The sequence below is a fragment of the Triturus cristatus genome, chromosome 5_2, assembly GCF_964204655.1.
Source record: "Triturus cristatus chromosome 5_2, aTriCri1.1, whole genome shotgun sequence".
In the NCBI taxonomy this organism is placed as follows: Eukaryota; Metazoa; Chordata; class Amphibia; order Caudata; family Salamandridae; genus Triturus; species Triturus cristatus.
The window spans coordinates 607,197,371-607,213,533 of NC_140588.1; positions in this window are offsets into that span (position 1 = coordinate 607,197,371).

A 16,163-nucleotide genomic window follows, 5' to 3' on the forward strand; every position below is an offset into this window, starting at 1 on the left:
AAAATGAGGGGGTTCATTTTGCCATAGAATGTATGATTAGTGCTGCAGAAAGAAAAATTAGGGCACATTTTGAAACCCTCTTCTATTTCATTAAAGAATTCTGACATGCAGACTGAAACATGCACTTTCAATACCAGCAGCAGACTTCCCTGGTGAGCAGTAGCTTTACGACAGTGATCTAATGAGCAACTATAGTGTTAACATTCTGAATTTATGGAAAATGTGTGACACATCTGAATGCCTTCTTCATTGAATCAAAGTAAAAAACTGACAGTATGCCTACTGAGGAGACTGTAGTAAATGAGAAAATTAGGAAACTTCATAACAAGTCTCCCAAGATGGCCACCAGAGACAGAAGAGCCCAAATGTAGCACAGATATCACTGAGATGTAGCCCAAGTATAGCCCAATGACAGAAATCCCAGAGTGTTTTAAAGAACAACTAGAGCGCTAACAGTCTTACTTATGACAAAAGTGTGGCACACCTGAAGCCATCTTGATTGGAATAAAGTGGTAACACTTAAAACAATTTGCAAAGGAACAAAATGAGGGGGTTCATTTTGCCATAGAAATTATGATTAGTGCTGCAGAAAGAAAAATTAGGGCACATTTTGACTTCTCAAATCCTCTTCTATTTCATTAAAAAGTTCTGACATGCAGACTGAAACATGCACTTTGAATACCAGCAGCAGACTTCCCTGGTGAGCAGTAGCTTTACTACAGTGGTCTAATGAGGAACTAGAATGCTACCATTCATAATTTATGGCAAATGTGTCACATCTGAATGCCTTCTTGATGGAACCAAAGTAAACAAGCATTGAAAATGCAATAGGTCTCGCCCTCGTTTAAGTTAAAGCAATTCTGTTTGTAATTAGGTGGCTTTTTAGCTTTGCTTTTATTAGTGTTTTTCAAAGTTTCATGTACATAACATGCATATATGTATATGTATGCATGCATTTATATTTGTATTTATATAGATATGCAGATTATATATATGTTTATATATGTATGTATATATATATATATACATATATGTGCATATGTGTGCGTGTAGAGAGGGGTAGAGAGAGGTAGAGGTGTAGAGGTAGAGACGTAGAGGTAGAGAGGTAGAGGTAGAGAGCAGTAGAGAGAGAGAGGTAGAGAGGTAGAGAGTAGAGGATGAGTAATAGAGAGTAAAGAGTAGAGAGAAAGTAGTAGAGAGTAGTAGGGAGAGTAGCAAAGAGTGAGTAGGAGAGAGTAGTAGAGTGAGTAGTAGAGAGTGAGTAGTAGAGAGTGAGAAGTAGAGTAGTAGAGAGTAGTAAAGAGTGAGTAGTAGAGTTAGTAGTAGAGAGTAGTAGAGAGTGAGGAGTAGAGAGTAGTAGAGAGTTAGTATTAGAGAGTGAGTAATAGAGAGTAGTAGAGAGTGAGTAGTGGAGACTGAGTAGCAGAGAGACAGTAGTAGAGAATGAGTAGTAGAGTGAGTAGTAGAGAGTAGTAGAGAGAGAGTAGTAGAGAGTGAGTAGTAGAGAGCAGTAGAGAGTGAGTAGTAGAGAATAGTAGAGAGAGAGTAGTAGAGAGTGAGTAGTAGAGAGTAGTAGTGAGTGAGTAGTAGAGAGTGAGTAGTAGAGAGAGAGTAGTAGAGAGTGAGTAGTAGAGAGTAGTAGAGAGTGAGTAGTAGAGAGTAGTACAGAGTGAGTAGTAGAGTGAGTAGTAGGGAGTAGTAGAGAGTGAGTAGTAGAGTGAGTAGTAGAGTAAATAGTAGAGAGCAAGTAGTAGAGAGTGTGCAGTAGAGAGAGAGTAGTAGAGAGTGAGTAGTAGAGAGTGAGTATTAGAGAGAGTAGTAGAGAGTAGTAGAGTAGTAGAGAGTGAGTAGTAGAGAGTAGTAGAGAGTGAGTAGTAGAGAGAATAGTAGAGAGTAGTAGAGTAGTAGAGAGTGAGTAGTAGAGTGAGTAGTAGAGAGTAGTAGAGAGCGAGTAGTAGAGAGTGAGTAGTGGAGAGTGAGTAGTAGAGTAGTAGAGAGTGAGTAGTAGAGAGTGAGTAGTAGAGAGAGCGTAGTAGAGAGTAGTAGAGTGAGTAGTAGAGCGTGAGTAGTAGAGAGAGAGTAGTAGAGAGTGAGTAGTAGAGTAGTAGTGAGTGAGTGCTATAGAGTAGTAGAGAGTAGTAGAGTGAGTAGTAGAGAGTAGTAGAGAGTGAGTAGTAGAGAGAGTAGTAGAGAGTGAGTAGTAGAGAGTCAGTAGTACAGAGTAGTAGAGTGAGTAGTAGAGAGGGAGTAGTAGAGAGAGAGTAGTAGAGAGAGAGTAGTAGAGAGTGAGTAGTAGAGTAGTAGAGAGTGAGTGGTAGAGAGTAGTAGAGAGCAGTAGAGTGAGTAGTAGAGAGTAGTAGAGAGTGAGTAGTAGAGAGTGAGTAGTAGAGAGTAGTAGTAGAGTAGTAGAGAGAGAGTAGTAGAGAGTGAGTAGTAGAAAGTAGTAGCGAGTGAGTAGTAGAGAGTGAGTAGTTTAATTTAAAAGGAACACAATGAGGAGGTTCATTTTGCCATAGAAATTATGATTAGTGCGGAAAAAAGAAAATAAGGGCACATTTTGCGTGACTTCTCAAATCCTCTTCTATTTCATTAAAAATTTCTGACATGCAGACTGAAACATGCACTTTCAATACCAGCAGCAAACTTCCCTGATGAGCAGTAGCTTTACTACAGTGATCTAATAAGCAACTAGAGTGCTAACATTCCGAATTTATGGCAAATGTGTGACGCATCTGAATGCCTTCTTGATGGAATGAAAGTAAAAAACCTGAAAGTATTTCCTACTGAGGAGACTGTTGTAAATGAGGAAATTAGGAAACTTCAAAACAAATAAGTCTACCAAGATGGCCACCAGAGACAAAAGAGCCCAAATGTAGCACAAATATCACCGAGATATAGCCCAATTATAGCCCAATGACAGAATGTCCCAGAGTGTTTTAAAGAACAACTAGAGCGCTAACAGTCTTACTTATGACAAAAGTATGGCACACCTGATGCCATCTTGATTGGAATAAAGTGGTAACACTTAAAACATTTAATTTGCAAAGGAACAAAGGGTTCATTTTGCCATAGAAATTATGATTAGAGTGCTGCAGAAAGAAAGATTAGGGCACATTTTGACTTCTCAAATCCTCTTCCATTTCATTAAAAAATTCTGACATGCAGACTGAAACATGCACTTTGAATACCAACAGCAGACTTCCCTGGTGAGCAGTAGCTTTACTACAGTGATCTAATGAGCAACTAGAGTGCTACCATTCAGAATTTATGGAAAATGTGTGACACATCTGAATGTCTTCTTGATGGAACCAAAATAAAAAACTGAAAGTATTTCCTACTGAGGAGACTGCAGTAAATGAGGAAATTAGGAAACTTCATAACAAATAAATCTCCCAAGATGGCCAACTGAAACAAAAGAGCCCAAATGTAGCCCAAATATTACCCAGATGTAGCCCAAGTATAGCCCAATGACAGAATGTCCCAGAGTGTTTTTAAGAACAACTAGAGCGCTTACTGTCTTACTTATGACAAAAGTATGGCACGCCTGAAGCCATCTTGATTGAAATAAACTGGTAACACTTAAAACATTTAATTTAAAAAGGAACGCAATGAGAGGGTTCAATTTGCCATAGAAAATATGATTAGTGCTGAAGAAAGAAACATTAAGGCACATTTTGAGTGACTTCTCAAATCCTCTTCTATTTCATTAAAAAATTCTGATATGCAGACTGAAACATGCACTTTTAATACCAGCAGCAGACTTCCGTGGTGAGCAGTAGCTTTACTACAGTGATCTAATGAGCAACTAGAGTGCTAACATTCAGAATTTATGGCAAATGTGTGACATATCTGAATACCTTCTTGATGGAATCAAAGTAAAAAACTGAAAGCATTTCCTACTGAGGACACTGCAGTAAATGAGGAAATTAGGAAACTTCATCACAAATAAATCTCCCAAGATGGCCACCAGAGACAAAAGAGCCCAAATGCAGCACAAATATCACTCAGATGTAGCCCACGTGTAGCCCAATGACAGAAGTGTTCAAAACACTTATTTTTTGTGTATTTGCAGTTTTATATAGTGCAAACTTGTCAGGTATTGGAGTGCTTTACATGAGCATTGGTTACATCACACAGGATCAAATTCATTTTGGTTGTAGACATGGGGAGATTATATGATTTGACCAGAATCACAGAATGTTGAGCTGAAGCAGAAACTCCAACCTGGTTCCCCAGTTGCAAAGTCTGCAGCTCTGAAAGTAACACCACATCCTCTGCCCAAAGGTGCAACATTTAATCAAGTGGTCAACTGGATAAAAAAACATAGGGCCCGATTCACAGAACTAACTTAAGACAAAATCCTAAACTTACTACCATTTTGGTATTCACAGAAGGCACTTACTCATTTTGGTATTCACAGAAGGCACTTACTCATTTCGGTATTCACAGAAGTTAGGAGTCCTAACTTTAGGACTCCTAAATGCCTTCTGTGAATACCGAAAGTCTTAAAATTAGGATTTTTCTCAGTTTAGTAGTAGTATAGTTAGGACTCCTAACTTTAGGACTCCTAAATGCCTTCTGTGAATACCGAAAGTCTTAAAATTAGGATTTTTCTCAGTTTAGTAGTAGTATAGTTAGGACTCCTAACTTTTTGGACTCCTAAATGCCTTCTGTGAATACCAAAAGTCTTAAAATTAGGATTTTTCTCAATTTAGTAGTCCTAAGTCTAAATTTAGGACTACTAAATTGAGAAAAATCCTAATTTTAAGACTTTCGGTATTCATAGAAGGCATTTAGGAGTCCTAAAGTTAGGAGTCCTAAACTTAGGACTACTAAATTGAGAAAAATCCTAATTTTAAGAATTTCGGTATTCACAGAAGGCATTTAGGAGTCCTAAAGTTAGGAGTCCTAACTATACTACTAAACTGAGAAAAATCCTAATTTTAAGACTTTCGGTATTCACAGAAGGCATTTAGGAGTCCTAAAGTTAGGACTCCTAACTTCTGTGAATACCGAAATGAGTAAGTGCCTTCTGTGAATACCAAAATGAGTAAGTGCCTTTTGTGAATACCAAAATGGTAGTAAGTTTAGGATTTTGTCTTAAGTTAGTTCTGTGAATCCGGCCCATGAAGATTACAAATAATTTAAAAGTTCTTTGTCGCTATTTGAAAACTCAGAAAATATGTCCTTATTTCAGTTTTTTAGAGCACTAACCATAATTTTGATGCAAATAAGACCCTCTCATATATGTAATTTCTAAAGGAAATGTTCTAGGTATTACAGTTTTGATTACATCAAGATGACGTCAGGCGTTCCACACTTTTGTAATAAATATAGAATGTTAGCAATCTAGTTGTTCATTGGGATACTGCTGAGAGGCAGAGGCCAGGGGCATGGACTCTGAAAATTGAAGGCAGGTAGGTGAGTGCAGAGGCAACAATTTGATCACACTGGGCAGGCAGGAAGGGCAGTGGCAGCACAACAGACTATGGAGGGCAGTGGAAAGGGGCGCAGGGGCAACACACCAACAATACAGGACTGGCAAGAGAGGCTGTGGCAATATAATAGACCATTGTGGGCAGAAGGAAGAGGCAGTGGTAGTACAACCATACATGCCAACAGACCCGTTTCAGCCAGGAAACGTCCAATGTTTTTAAGCTCAAATGGGCTTTATTTGATCTGTCTCCTGTCTACAATCTCCTCTTTTTCAATGTAACTCAAAGGGGAAAATCAATACCCCAGTTTTTTTTTCAAAATCTCCCTCTTACCAAGTTCAAAATGTTCGCAAGTATGGTACATTGGATCATGGTAGGCAGGAGGAATTGGGGTAGGGACATGGACTCGGATAACAGGGGACAGGAGGGACATGGAGAGGTGCACCAAACTGACCCTACAGGGCAGGCATTAGGGTTTGCAGCAGCACAATACACCACACAGGGCATGCGAGACGGGAGTGCAGCACAAACATCCATAGAAAGCAATAGGGAGAGGACAGGACCATGCACATGGACAACAGAGAACAGAGGGGAAAGAGGCAATGGTAGCTAGCTGACCATAATGGACAGACAAGAGAGAAAGCTGCAGCATAACAGACCATAAAGGACAGGAGGGACTGATCAGGGGCATTACAATGGAACAGACAAGCCAGGAGGGAGGGAATAGGGGTCTGCACATGGAAACAGAGGGGTGGGGGCAAGGGGGCAGGGCAAGAGCAGCAAGATGACCATGGAGGTCAGGCAGGATGGGCACTAGAAACAAGACACACCATGGAGAGCAACAATGAGACTATGATTGCATACACACAAACCATGGAGGGAAGGTGGGAGGGGGTCAGGGGCAGCTAGCTGACCACACAGGGAAAGTGGGAGGGGCCATGGCAGCACAGAAGACCATGCATGGCAAGCGGGAGGGTTAGTGGCAACAAAATGGCTATGATGGGCAAGAAGGAGGGTGCAGTGGCATGCACAAAGGACCATGGAGGATAGAGGGGAGGGTCAGGACCTGGGCACAGACAAGAGAGTTCAGGGGAAGGGGCCTCACAACAGACCAGGGAGGGCAGAAGGGTGTGGCAGTAAAATGGACCATGGAGGACAGGAGGAAGGGGATAGGGGCATGGCATGTGGACAGGCAGGGTGGAGGTGGCAGGGACAGGTTACAGTCATCTGACAATGCTAGGCAGGTGGGAGGGGAGTGGCAGCTCAACAAAACACTCAGAGTAGATAGGAGTGGCAGATCCATGGAACATGGTGGGCAACAAGGATGGAGCAGGGGCATGCACAAAGATATCGGAGAGCAGGGGGAAGGAGAATAGGGGCAGCAAGCTAAGCACAGAGGCTAAGCAGGAGGTCAATGATGGGCCATAGAATTGGGCAATGGAGGGCAGGAGGAGTGAACTGGTACACCATGCTAAATGGAGGGCAGTGGCAGCACATCAGACCATGGATGGCAGGAGGGAGGAGGCTAGTCCATGGATTCAGACAACAGAGGATAGGGAGGAGGTGGATGGGGCAGTAAGCTAACTGTTCAGAGAAGGTGGGTATTAGGAACTTTATTGTTTTTAAAATGTGTGTCTGTGCGAACTACTTAAAATATGAACAAGTATGCAGTATAATCTCACTTTTATTCAGGAAGAAGAGGACGTTTGTGACTGTGACTCCGGGCTCACTTGGCAGAAACATCCCCTAACCCTCCACCCTCATGGCAAAATATAATGGCCGTGAAAAGGGTAGGTGGACGCAGTGTTATATAGAACATAGACCTGAGAGCACGATTGAAAATGAAAACTAGATATAGTATATGGTATAAACTATGCACCAAAAAGTGTGATATAAGATGAACCGGGGCGTGAAATATAATATGCAATACATTGTGCGCAATGACAGATTAATTGGAGAGCGCGAGATAGCACAGGCACTAGCGCGTGCTATGCGATATGTGCCTTGGAGTGTAATATACACAGGGCAGTGTTGTGTAACCTAACTAGTCTCCAAAGTTGTAATATAAAATATGTGCTGGGGAGTGTAATGTTGCATATGCACTGTGACAAAGATATGGATCCCAGATTGTAATATGTATGGCATAGCGCTGTGCGTTATAACATAGGCATCGAGGAAGGCACGTTAGATGGGGCAATATAACCCATGCGAAGGCAAGTGTGGCATGACATATTCACGGGGCCGTGTGACAGTGCACATGGGCTAGAGAGTGTCATATCATACGCACTAGCTGGTGGAATACAACACAGAGGTGTGTGGCACTCGGCGGGCACTGGTGGGTGTAACACAGCATTGGGCCCAGCCAGGAGCACGCTGTGACTCTCAAGTGAGGTTTGTCTCCTTTCCAGAGAGTAAAATAAAAAGTATTACACATCCGGCGGTGGATGTGTGTTTTATTAACCGTGAGGGGGGTTTCTTGCATAGTTTAGTCAAATTTTTGTCGAATCCCCTTTCAATGGCTTGGTGTGCGTGTGTATTAAATGTGCCCGTCAATAGCTACCCATGTTTGTATAAATAAACGACAAGGGTGTCTACTTGGAGAGTACCCACCGGCCGGGGCGCCGGGATTAGGCACGGTAGGCCATCAGACCCATCAGAGCTTCACTAGCGGTGTAAATACATTCCACTTGGATTCATTGTATGCATAGTTGCCTTTTAATGAATATCACGCAAATCGTCATGGTGATAGTTACATACGGTTTGTCCAGCATGTCCTAGGTGTTTCTATAAATATATGGGGTCCCCGGGGCCATAAGTGGCCTGAGGAGGGGGGCAACGCAGCCCCCCTCCTAAAGAATAAAAAAAAAAAAAGGCCATGACCCGGGGGTTGGGGTCCCCGGGGCCGATTAACTAGCCCACCAGGTGCTTCCAGTAAGCGCCACTGAGCTGCGTTGCAGAGAGGTGGTCCAGGCCATGCCACGTTTTACACCTCTCTGCAACGCAGCTCTGTGGCACTTCCTGGAGGTACCTAGTGGGCTAGTTTGACCCTAGGGACCCTTAGGATTCAAGGAAACTTAATCTCTCAACTTAGAACGGCCACAGGGCGCGTTTACACAGTGGTGAAGGGAGGGGATGGGGCCTGAGGTAACATGTGCAAACACGCCCTGTGGCGCGTTTTAAGTTGGGGAAATAATTCCCTTTCAATCCTGAGGGACCCTGGGGGACAACTAGCCTGCCAGGTGACTCCAGTAATTTCCACTGCTCTGCATTGCAGAGAGGTGGTGCAGGCCGTGCCCCTTTTTACACCTCTGTGCAATGGCGCTTACTGGACGTACCTAGTGGGCTATTTTACCCCCAGGGACCCTCAGGATTCAAGGGGACTTAATCTCCCAACTTAAAAAACGGCCCCAGGGTGTGTTTACACAGTGGGGAAGGGAGGGGACGGGACCTGAGGTGATGTGTGCAAACACGCCCTATGGCGCGTTTTAAGTTGGGGAAATAATTCCCCTTCAATCCTAAGTGCCCCTGTGGGCTAACCAGCCCACCAGGTGCTTCCAGTAAGCGCCACTGAGCTGCGTTGCAGAGAGGTGGTCCAGGCCATGCCACTTTTTACACCTCTCTGCAACGCATCTCTGTGGTGCTTACTGGAGGTACCTAGTGGGCCAGTTGGACCCTAGGGACCCTCAGGATTTAAATGAACTTAATCTCCCAACTAAAAACGGCCACAGGGTGTGTTTACACAGTGGTGAAGGGAGGGGACGGGGCCTGAGTTAACGTGTGCAAACAAGCCCTGTGGCGCGTTTTAAGTTGGGGAAATAATTCCCCTTTAATCCTGAGGGACCCTGGGGGCCAACTAGTCCACCAGGTGCTTCCAGTAAGCGCCACTGCGCTGTGTTGCAGAGAAGTGGTCTAGGCTGTGCCCCTTTTTACATCTCTCTGCAACGCAGCTCTGTGGTGCTTACTGGAGGTACCTAGTGGTCTAGTTGGACCCTAGGGACCCTCAGGATTCAAGGGGACTTAATCTCCCAACTTAAAATGTCCACAGGGCGTGTTTACACAGTGGGGAAGGGAGGGGACGGGGCCTATGGTGACGTGTGCAAACACGCCCTGTGGCGCATTTTAAGAGGTAGTTTTAATCCCCTGCACTATTATATACTAGGGGCTTACAGAGGAGGTCATGCTAATCACAGGGGACCCCAACGCATAGTGTTCCCTAGTGTATGTAGGTGTTTCCACTATATTCTGAGTGTCTTTTAACATAGCACTGGCTCTAGGACTGGTTAGTCAGACTCAGTTACCACCAGTATCCGTCTGAAAAAGTTGAGGGTACCGGATGATTTTACAACAAGGCTTCTCTCTGCTCCTCTGTTTGTTCTTTCTGCACGTTATCCTTCTTCCTGCACTTTTCTTCGTCTTTGAGGACTTCTGTTGCTTCTTTCTGCATTTCTTTTTTTTCATTCTGTGCGTTTTTTCTTCTTTCTTCACATGTCCTATCTCTGTAGGCATAGTTAGAAATTTGCATTTAAAAAACCTTTGAAATTCACTGAAAAAACCATAGGTTTCAGGCATGTTATAGTTAGCTGGACTTTTCGCTCGTGCAAAACCATTGAAATTCCCCTGTTATAGTTAGTTCAGCTAACTATAACTCGCGCGCCCGCAATGCACTGCTGATGACGTCACATATTACATCACTCATGACATGGTCAGTGACATCACTCATGACATCACTGATGACATCTCAAATGACATAACTGATGACATCACTGATGACATCATCCTTGTGATAGAGTGGCAGACCTCCTCTCCCCATAATATAACCTTTGATACACACATTCAAAAATAGAAACGTTCAAAACAATGGAGATACCAATACCATTTACAACAACCTATTCAGTAATTCTAAGATCCACATACACATCCACTCATTCACCAACAGTCCTATACAGTCACTCATACATGTACTCACTCATCATATGTACTCATACACCTATACATCCTGTTACACAACGCCACTCATCCATAGAGTTACTCACACACATAGTCAAAGAATCAAACATCCATTTACTTGCATATACAGTTATACACACACACCACCACACTTACTTCTACAGAAACTTACACATACTTAGTCTTTTCAGCAATCACTTATAGAAACACATACTTATTCATACAGGAATTCTTTCAATCTCTCACTCTCACATATACTCACTTATATACACCAATAGTCACATATACTAGTTTAAAACATATGTAGTTACTCATAAAGACACTATTGAGACAATCATTCACTCACTAACACACCCATGCACACACTCATCCACCCATACGGTCCTGCACACATGCTGTCTTCAACACATACAAACAGTGAATCACTCATTCATGCACCTATGCACTACGTAATACCCCCCACCGAACCATACAGACACTCAGACACTCATACTGATACTCAAAAAACCAACTAATAACCTATATAGACACTCATGTAGCTACTCACCAACCCATGCAGCTACTTATACACAAAGTGAGAGACTGATACAGATATCTACATATTTAAACATTACTCACTAAGCCATGTATTCACTAAGATACACTTAATCAGTCAGTTATACAATCAATTTTTCAAAAACAAATCATCCATTTAGACACTTATATACCCATTTATTCTTCCATAGACCTTGAGATATGCATATATAAAACATATGTAATTTTCTGAAAAACACACATTCACTTGATGATGTCATCTCATCAGTGATGTCATCAGTGATGTCATTTGAGATGTTATCAGTGATGTCATGAGTGATGTCACTGACCATGTCATGAGTGATGTAATTTGTGACGTTATCAGCAGTGCATTGCGGGGGAACGAGTTATAGTTAGCTGAACTAACTGTAACGGGGGAATTTCAATGGTTTTGTACGAGTGAAAAGTCCAGCTACCTATAACGCAACTGAAACCTATGTTTTTTTCAGTGAATTTCTAAGGTTTTTTAAATGCTAATTCCTAACTATAACGTGCCTGAAACCTATGGTTTTTTCAGTGAACATATATATATATATATATATATATTATTTACTGGCGGTAGATAGTTATAGTTACAACCTAGTTTCCATAGGAAATCTCAAAATTCTATTTTGAATAACTTTGGCGCCGGTTGCCGAATCCTCGCGAAATGTTCAAAACTAATGGGGTGCTCCGCTCAGCTCCTACCCGGAAAGTCTCGGGGTGATTCGTCAAGCGGGGGCCGAGAAAAAGGGGGGGTCCCAAAACGCATTTTCCCCATGCATTTTTCCATAGGACCTTTAGTCGCAGCTACAGCCCGAACGGCTGAACTGACGTCATCAGCACAGGATTGCGGTCGTGTGAGTTATAGTTGCCTGCACTAACTATAACGGGGGAATTTCATTGGTTTTTTACGAGTGAAATGTCCAGCTAACTATAACATGTGTGAAACCTATGGTTTTTTAAGTGAATATATATATATATATATATATATATTCACTGAAAAAACCATAGGTTTCAGGCACTTTATAGTTAGAAATTAGCATTTAAAAAACCTTAGAAATTCACTGAAAAAACCATAGGTTTCAGGCACGTTATAGTTAGAAATTAGCATTTAAAAAACCTTAGAAATTCACTGAAAAAACCACAGGTTTCAGGGACGTTATAATTAGTTGGACATTTCACTCATACAAAACCATAGAAATTCCACTGTTATAGTTAGTTCTGCTAACTATAACTCGCGCCCCCGCAATGCACTGCTGATGACGTCACATATTACATCATTCATGACATGGTCAGTGACATCACTGATGACATCACTGATGACATCTCAAATGACATCACTGATGACATCACTGATGACATCAACCAGTGAATGTGGTTTTCTTTAAAATTAAAATATGTATTATATATATACCAAGCTGTATTGAATAATGAATGGATGTATAAGTGTCTGGATTGAGAATTTAGCAGGTGTGTGACTGACTGTTTAAGTGAATGATTAAATGTATCTTACGGAGTACATGGGTTAGTGTCTAAAGTGTGTGAATGTCTGCATCCCTCTGTCTGTTGTGTAAGCTGCTGCATTGGTTGGTCAGTAGCTGTATGAATGTCTTTATGGGTTATTGATTAGTTGCCTGCGTATTTGTACAGGAGACTGAGTGTGTGTGTGGTTGGGTGGGGGGTGTGTGACGCTGTGCATTTATGTGTGAGTGGTTGATTGACAGGGTGTATGTTTTTAAGAGTGCATGTGGAAACAGTTGTATGGGTGGATAAGTGTGCGTATGGGCATCTTGGTGAGTGAATCGATGTCTCAGTGCACATGTCCAGCTAAGGACATATATAAGAGGCAGTGTATGTAAGAGTTGGTGTATAGACATGACTATACGTGAGAGTCAGTGATTGTGAGAGTGGCTGTATGTATGAGTGTATACTTGTATAAGTGATTATATAAGAGACTATGTAGTGGGTACACCCACTTTTTGCTGGTGTTTCACTATTTTTCATCCTTAGTCTGGCTGTGGCCCTGCTAATCAGGACCCCAGCCTAGCTGCTTCCGCTCTAAAATGGTTTCCATGTACATTAGGTACATTTCTAATTGGATTCTGGAGTGCCTTATAAGCCCCTAGTATATGGTATACTATGTACCTAGGGCATAGATACCTCAGAGGCCTACCAGGGGCTGAAGCATGTATTCTGCCACCCCTGGGAAGCACTCCAAAATGACACCACAGGTCTTCTACTGCAGCCTGGGTAAGGTGGTGCTTACACCCCTAACTGTGGTATAGGCTACCTATATCACTACCATTGCACGCACATATAAAACCTATAAGTCACTCCTATGGCAGGCCTTAACAATCCTGAAGGCAGAGTACTTGGTTTTTATGTGAGAGGGTGCCCCTGCATGAGCAGAGCCCCTCTGCAGCATTCGGAGTACCTCCTCTAATGCTGTTTGTAGTGCAGCCTGACCTTATACTCTTAAGTGCATTATAACCTCGTGGTAAATGCTAACTTTGGACTGGTTGCACGGAAACATGTCGTGTTTGGTGTCAAACGCTTTAGAATACTACCCCCCCCCACCAGTTATGGCAGCGGGGGTAGCATTCCACCCTTCTAGAGGGAGAGACATGTTCACACTGGTCTACCCGGTAAAGACTTTCTACAGATCAGGCATCACAAAATGGATGCCACTGCTATAGACACGGGTCTGGCATCCTGCTGCTGACTGAAACTCCGGCAGGGGAGGCCTGGACAATAGGTTTCCTGTCCCAGGGAGGTGTAACCACCTCCCCAGACAGGCAGATGTATATTGGGGCTGGGCGGGAGCACTCTCTAGTGCTTTAAAGTCCTGCACTGGGGGCACACTTGGTGTCCCTGTGCATAGTCCAGTTCAAACCAGTTGCAGGGGCTACCTACCCCTGCTCTGGCATGAAACTGGACAAAGTAAATGGGTGTAATCACCCCTCTTTCCAAACCCTCCCATAGGTGGATCCCTAGAGTATGTCCAACCCCCAAACTTAGTATAAGTATGGGAACCCAGTCCTTGCAACTTTAGATTACCCTGGACGAACCTCTGCAACATATATCCTGGACCTTTGACATTCTATTTTAACTAGAAGACTGAAGAAATCTCCCTTGGGGTCAAGGAGTGACTCCCCTGCTTGGCAGGCACCAAAGAAGCAACTGTCTGGTCTGCAATTCTGAAGCTGCCGAAGCCTCTGCATCCCCAGAGGTGGATTTCCAGACTTCCCCAAGGCAACCCTGACTCCACAGCAAAGCTGAGGCCCATGGCTATCGTGGGTGATGTGGAACCATGACCCCTGGACACCATGATCTTTTGCTGATCCATCATCTTCCTGGTCTTTTCTCGAAGTTGTGCTTTGGGCTCCGAGTATCCCCAGCCTTTAGCACTTCCTACACTGAAGATTTCCGGCCTCCACTCCACAAGTGACCCATGGGCCAGTTTCCAGTGCGACCGCTTGAGGCTTCTTCGCGATTGCTAGCCTGTTGGCTAGTAGGTCCCCATGAAGGCAACTCCTCTTCTGATTGGGCTTTTTTGGTTGCTCCAGATGTGCCCCAACTTACCCTCACTGGGTGAGTCCCCCAGACATTGCTGGTCTGCACAAACGTCCTTTCTCTGATTCCAAGTGACTTGCCGTTGCCAAGTTTGTTGGGTCCAATCTGGTCGCCGACACCGAAGCACTCAACAGACTTTGTGGGACAGCTCGAATCCAGCTCCTGGTCATCATTGGCACCTCCTGGACCTCGTGGCTGAAGAGTCAAGACACCTGTCATCTCACCTGAAGCACCCAACATCTGTGGGCATTGGTCTATCGTGCCCTTGGTCACTGGTAAGTGACCCAGACTCTGTCCCCTCTGCTTTCAGGTTCCTTCCATCCTCGATCCGGGCTTGGATCGCTTTGGACACTTCTCCTCTTCACGGCAGCAGCCCTTCCGGAGCAGCTTCCATTGAAAACAGCGACGCGACCCGACACCATTTGTCACCTATGCACTCGGCTTTTGTGGGTGAGGTAACTTGAGCACTCCAGTGCTCCCGTGGGTGATGGCCCTAGATACCTCTAAGTCCAAAAGGGCTCGCTCGTAGTCATCCTCTAAGTGTCCTTAAACTCTTAATTTCCAAACGCGACTTTCCCCATAGAAGTAAATGGCGATTTGCGGCTGTGTTCTCACACTGCACGCGTCCCCCGTGGATCCTCTGTGTCACTACCTTGGGTGGTTCCTTGTGGTCCAAGCACTTCTACAGGCTCTAGGCCTTGTGTCTAGTTCTGTCGTGGTTCTTATACCACTTTATTGGTATATGATTTGGTACGCCCCTAGGGCCTAAACGTGTATTTGTGCTATTACTGTCGAATACTGACTTGTAACTTAAGTACTTCAAACTCCAGCCTCATAAAGAGACAAGAGGGGTGTGTTTTATCTTAAATACATATATTTTAAATATATACCTGCTGCGGTTGTCCTTTCATTTGATCATTCAAGAGATTATAGACTGGTAAAACAAGCTGCTTTACATTCCTTCAATACTTAGCCTGAAGGCTGCTCTCCATAGCTACCTCTAGACTAGCTTTCAATAAAGGTTGTCTGTAACCTATCACCATAAGGGGTTGTTTGGACTGATACAAGGTGCCCACTATAACTAGTGGACAGCATATATCAGGCCAACTTCTCACAGACTAACTATGTTTTACTATCTATATGAATAAATGAGGTGGTGTGTGTATAACTGTGTAGGTGAGTAAATGGAACTGTGATTGATTCTTTGCATGAGTGACTAGGATGAGTACATACCTGACTAGGATGAGTGCTGGTGTGTCAATGTCCATATAGGTGTATGAGTGCATTTGATAGTGTTCTATTGATCAGTGACTCCATGTATGAGTGATTGTATGGGTGAATGGGTAGATGTGTGTGTAGACCTAGGAATCACTGGGTAGGTATGTAGTAACTGGTATTAGTGTGTCAATGGTATTGAAAATGGTAGTCTGTATTTTACAGTGAGTGTATCAAAGTTTATATTAGTGTGTGCGAAGATGCATCAGATTGTCACATGGATGATGTCATCAGTGATGTCATTTGAGATGTCATCAGTGATGTCATCAGTGATGTCACTGACCATGTTATGAATGATGTAATATGTGATGTCATCAGCAGTGCTTTGCGGGGGTGCGAGTTCTAGTTAGCTGAACTAACTATAACGGTGGAATTTCT